We start from the raw sequence: 6156 nt of genomic DNA, 5'->3' as shown, positions 1-6156 counted from the left end.
GACCCATCAAAATAGATTCGTCACCCTGGATGAAGAATTTTTATTCTTCAACCCAGCCAGCTTGTGCGTCCACGCCTCAAACCATAAACCGTAGGAAACAAAAGGTTTGTGAGGTAATATTATAGCATGGAAGGAAGAACCTGTCCGGGCACCCAAACCGAAAAGAGTGCAAGGTAATCTTACTGTTTGCATGGCAGTCAATTACCTCCTGTAGCCTCGAAACCAATATGGTGCATCCTCCTGTAATTTTACGGCTACTCAGGTAATCTTACAGGATCGAGGCGTTCATGATTTTATTTTTTAGATACAAGGTTGTGCTCCTATATTTCAGGCATTTTACGTTAGATCTATTACTACTTCAATTGGACTGAGTACATCGATCTGTAGCAAAAATGAAATATGAGATTTAAGTAACATAGGCCACTATGAATTCTGTAGGAGGCATTTTTTGTGATCGCAAGAAACATAGGCCACTAACAATTCTGTAGGAGGCATTTTTGGTGATAGTAAGAAACATAGGCCACTAATTAACTCTTGCATGAGGAATTTTCGGTAACCACAGAACAACAAATCGGTCTAATAAATAGATTCCATGTAGTGGTTCAGGGAAATACCCCATGTAACAAAAACTATCCTTGCAATTAGAAAAAAAAAAATTGTTTGAAAACAACTGAATGCCACTTAGCACTAAGTAACTAGTAGCATGACATATTCAGAAATCACTATTACAAAACTGAATACTACCGAACTTGAAAGCTGACTGCAGTACTTCTGAACTTGATCTTCAAGCAGCTTAATTTTTAGGTGACCATAGAATTTTCCATCAACTTCATCTGTTCAGCAATCTCTCCAGGACTGAAACGGTGAATGCAACATAGTATTGTGCTATTAATAGTATTGGAGCCCTTAGGTTCACTTTTCTTCTCACCAAATCCTGAATTTTGCTACTGGTTACTACTCCCTCCGTCCCACAATATAAGACGTTTTTGCAAGCTATGTTTAGTTTGCAAAAACATCTTATACTGTGGGATGGAGGGATTAGTTAAAGGTCTGAAATTTCAATTTAATGTTACTCGTACCCACCATAAATAAGAAGACATTACTCTCTACCCTCATACATTTACTGTCATCCACTTGAACAGATACCTGAAAAGCATAATATTATCAGTTCTCAGAAGTATACTAACAAACAAATAGAGGCCCCCAACACACAAGCGCATATAACACTTTAGGATTAATATGCTTCACTACCCTAAACTGGACACAATGTTGAAAGCATACATAACTCAGAGGGATATTAGATGTACCAAACTGTTCGGAATCACATGAACCCATAACACACTATGAATCAAAAGTATAGTGAGAAACAATATAAACAGGCAAACTCCGTAACTATTGTTTCAATGCACACTAAACCATGTATTTTATCAAAGTGTGCCAGATACAATGGTGGGAGTCATCATATTTAACTAGTTTGTGTCTTGTAACTGAATGTTATACAAGATTACTCCTAGATTGAGGGCGGGTTAAACTGATAAATCTGCAAAGATTGACAGCCAATCGACTGAAAACCAATTGACAATTATTCCAAAATTTCAGCCTGTAAAATTTGACAATTGTATGCATGCCTAATGTGCTTTTCGTCCCGTGTGGATTACCCAGAAAAATATGACTGAAAATGAGAACTGTTTCATTCAATTTTCAGAGCCAATGAGAAGCTCGCAAGTGCAAGTACAACATGGATGTGAATAGGGTTGTATGAGAGTAACAATCCCAGGTCAGATCTCTCACTACATCCTCCAGATTCTTGAGGAGGTTTTCCCATAGATCGCTTTTCGACAAGAAGTATAGTTACGGCCATTACATCATTAATCTTACTGCTTTGCCAGATGCTAAAAAGACGACCATAAAAATCAGTAAGGCCTAATTGAGTATTGTTGCACTTTACCACATCCACTGAAGTAGGAAGTTAAAATACTAGAGGTGCAAACTGTAGCATATGCATACACAAACAGTAATTCATATACAATCCAAAGTATAAATCATGTGTCATGCAAATGTGGGAGCAAAGATATGCTTAACCTAGGTAATGCTAGTGAACTGTGCACCTCAAAAACTCACATACATCCGAAATTACAGATCAACGAGACAAAAATTACATGGAACTGACGAAGAAAGCATCCACGTCTATTTTTTGTAAGACAGATTCATGCCACCATGGAAGAAGGTAACCTAGAACAAGACGAACAAAAGTATGTGGTTTCGAGGGACTTGAAGCTGACATAACACTCTTACCTTATTTTCATGTATAAAACAAACCGAAATCCACAAATTAGTGCACGAGTATCATATTGATTACCCAACGGGGGTAAGCACAAGCATATGTATGGTGTGAAAATGCATTACCAGCAACCTATAAGTGGCCATTATTTGTCATAATGGTCCTTGGAATAAAATGTGTGAGCAGCAAACACACCATCATCAGTACAACTCAGCTGATTTAGAAGCTAGTTAGATCATCTTCCCCAAATTCAGATTCAGGATAACGAATCAAGAATATATATCTACTCGCCAACATTTAACAAAGAGAAAATTTAAACAACGAAGCATGAACCACATACAGATAAGTATATTATGTATTTCATGTTAAGAATTTCTGAAGCTATTCAGATAAGGCATCAGTTCATTGCCACTACTTCTCTAGCAAATAGACAATTAGCAAAATGCAGGCCTCCTAGAAGGAGCAAATAAACCAGTATTAGGGGGAAAAGGGAAATGTTTTGTCGTTGATAGTTAAGCCACAGCAAATCAATAGCAATCATCTATTAAGGGAACATTGAGATTGATTACTTGATGACTAGCATGGCTTACTGCACAAATTGGGCGGAAACACGTCAGTATTAAAAGTTAGGTTTATGCTAGTTCAACCAAATAAACACCGAAGATAAGACAGCAAGGAAGAGGGACAGTCTTGTACCTCATTGCAATTCAGATAAATCTAATTTGAAGCTGGTAGTAATCACGAATTGCTCCAAACTGCATGAAACAAGAAAATTAAATTACTCATATACTAAATAAGTAATATTGGTCATGCAGTCAGCTGAATAGAGAATAGCATATTGTACACACAAGATAACAAAATTAACACTTAAGTAATGGTAATGATCAGAAGCAAGAACTGCACACTTAATTTAAACGAAAGCCCTCAAAATCCTAGCATTGCCAGAAGATCTCATACACATTCATAGGAGAGCTCTAGCTTACTTCCTTTTCTTTTGCGGGATGAGAGCTATCTATTCTCTTAACAACAAAATTCAGGATTCAACTAATTCATCAGCATCAAAACAAACTGAAGTTTGTACCCAAACATGTACATATTCTTCTGTTCTGTATTGCCCAAACAATTTATGGACTAGAATGCACGTGAGCAAACGTACAACTATCTTTGAGTTCCTTGCAGATTGCAAAAGAAAACAGAGACATAACATTGAGACGATCGCTAATTGGCATTGCTAATTGAAAAAGAACATGTGTGTGCAGTGGAAACAGATCGAATTGGACATGTGCTGCCAACCTCGAGGATTTGCCTTATGAACAAATTTAGAAGATTATTCACATGCCTTAATCATATTACCAGCGGTTCTTTATGGGCTGTGCGATACCTGAATACATCAAGGTGAACTTGGAGTCATGGAACTTGAGCTGGTGAGGACATCGGGCATGTTTGAGAGGTCAAAACTAATTAGCAGGATGCATTCGTTCATTCAGCTTATGGTGAGTGTGTATGCTTGCGTGTCTTGCCGCGAGTAGACCATACTTACCATTTTCTCGCCTGCACAGCATTTGCCTAGTCCGCAAGTCCCTTGCATGCATCTTCTTCTGCCCCTAGATTTCTTGGCAGAATTCCAATTCCTTGTTTGCCTAATAAATTCACTAAATATAAAACAAATTCCTCATAAAATGAATCATCTTTAATTGAAGAAAATTTTGCTCGTAGGTTTGTGCAAATTTTGATAATACAAATTTACAGAGAATTAGCATTGTCAGCTAGGTACAGCCGTATAGATTGATTCTTTATGTACGTCATTACTAAAATCCAATTAAGTCGGAACCATCATTTATAGCTACAAGGAAGAAAATTCGTGAATTCTAAACAAAAGCAAAAAACGCAGAGAGGATTCACATGTCTTGCGAAAAAACGAAAATGTCTCAGCTGAATCAAAGTCGGATACTCTACTGATGTTCCTTTCTCTCCGCAGCATTGAGCTCTCCTCTTCTTCTATGTCATCGGATTGGCCTTCTTCTCCACCTCCATCATCTCACTGTCGGGCGCCCGTCTCCAGCATCACCTCCATCACCCCCTAAGCTCCTCTTTTTTCCTTTACTTCCCTAGTTTCTTCCCCTTCCCCTGCACCGCTCCCAAAAATCAATAACCCTAATCCTAGAAATTCAGAAATTAGTGGAGGAGGAGAGGTTAAGAAGAGGAGGAGGGGGGCGATAAGACCGCCGAGGGAGGAGATGGATGCCGTAGAAGGCTGTTGGCGCCGCCGAGCTCGCCCCGATCGTTGCACTGCCCACGTCGCCTCCGGTTCGCCACCGCATGGGAGAGGGAAAGGGGAGTACACCACGCTCGAGAGAAGTAGCCATAGCAGTCGGGTCGTCCTCTGGTGCTGTCCCTGCCGCCGCCGCCGCAATCGCGAAATAGAAGGGCCGGGGGAAGAGGAACATCATCGTGTGAAAACTGCTCATTGCGAATGGGGAGATAGCTAGGTGTTTTTTTTTTTTTTTTTACATCGGGGTGAGGTGGGCTAGCTCCCGGCTATCCTTTTCCATCGATGTAAAATTACATCAGTGGACCGCAATTTTATATCGCTCGATGTTTAGACCAGACCACCGCTCTGTCGATCGACCCGGGTGAAGAATAAGTAATTCTTCACCCTGGGTTATTAATAGAGTTTTTATATATATAATGACATAATGTCGTACCTAGCTAGGATGCTTGGCCCAGCACCTTTCACTTCGTGTCAGCGGGGCGGATGCACGTAATGATCGATACTTTGGTCATACATGCATGTCGCCATGACCTACCATAAGACGGACCAATGAATCTATCGTTTGGTCAAATGACATTTGCTGTTGTCGATAAACCGCTTGGGCCAATAGATTGAACCATCATAAAAATCGCACGAGAGGGACCACAAAACCAGCACCTCTTGCATGCAACCCAAAATGATGTACGTTGGGAAGGGGTGATGTGTGTTTTCAATATAGAATAATGTACAATTTAGATATGGTGCCTACCTCTCGATACAGACAACAATCATGAAGGCAAGGTAGTTAAGGACGAGATACGCAAGGTTTGATGTAGGTCGAACCCAGCAATTCGAGCATTTGGGAGGGAATCCTGACAACGCATGAGCTCGAGCTTTGGTTGAGCGACATGTGACGGTGACCGGCCCTAACACGAACTAGGAGGAATCCATTCATGGCCAACACATACCCCTCATTATCGGTCAAAGCGATGATATATATACACTCGGGGAGCCCACAGATATGTGTGTCGTCACAAAAAACCGCACAAGGGAGAGGTGGTCGATCAGAAGACCCCGTATATACTACAGGCGACCCGAAAATACGTATGGGTACGGTGGTGTATGATGTGTTTAAATCCCAAATGCACAACTTCGATGGGCCACCAACTACATTACAAACCGAACACCGTACCCGACTCCAAGCCTGGTTCAATACATACGATGTCAGTTTCCCAACTTCGAGGCGGCGACGGCGGGGGGGGGGGGGGGGGTCGTCCCACTCATGCGCTCAAACTTTATTTTGTCTGGGACACACACACACACACACACACACACACATATATATATATATATATACATCTATACACCTATATAGTGTGCGAATAACTTTGAAAGTTGGTCGTTGGATGAAGCCAATCCGACGGTACAGAGATGGAAAATCCGAGCACTACTGGCCGTTGGATATCATCTACATTCCACCAGATTCTGCCACATGTACAATCTAGAAGACTTCATGGTTGAACTTAAGCATAATGCACAAACCTCAAAACACAAGCACTTCTCCTTTGTTCTCTAGAATCTTCCATATCTTAATTGCCCAAACTTTTTTTTCTAAATGAATTGT

At 40.6% G+C, this 6156-nt stretch overlaps 1 long non-coding RNA gene across 3 annotated transcripts; it reads right to left on the bottom strand.

The window, feature by feature from the left end:
- Window positions 1-291: 291 nt before the first annotated feature.
- LOC109738987 (uncharacterized) lies at window positions 292-5327 on the bottom strand. Of its 3 annotated transcripts, XR_002226928.4 has the most exons (3): window positions 3822-4779; window positions 3663-3702; window positions 292-3036 (listed from the first exon to the last, which is right to left on the bottom strand). It is a non-coding gene; the product is annotated as an uncharacterized lncRNA (long non-coding RNA). The 3 variants fall into 3 exon arrangements; XR_002226927.4 differs by having other exon boundaries at window positions 292-3702; window positions 3822-5327; XR_002226929.4 differs by lacking the exon at window positions 3663-3702 and having other exon boundaries at window positions 3822-4812.
- Between the last annotated feature and the right edge of the window lie 829 nt (window positions 5328-6156).

The sequence above is a fragment of the Aegilops tauschii genome, chromosome 3, assembly GCF_002575655.3.
Source record: "Aegilops tauschii subsp. strangulata cultivar AL8/78 chromosome 3, Aet v6.0, whole genome shotgun sequence".
Classification (NCBI taxonomy): domain Eukaryota; kingdom Viridiplantae; phylum Streptophyta; class Magnoliopsida; order Poales; family Poaceae; genus Aegilops; species Aegilops tauschii.
This window is presented reverse-complemented; position numbering and strand designations above follow the sequence as displayed.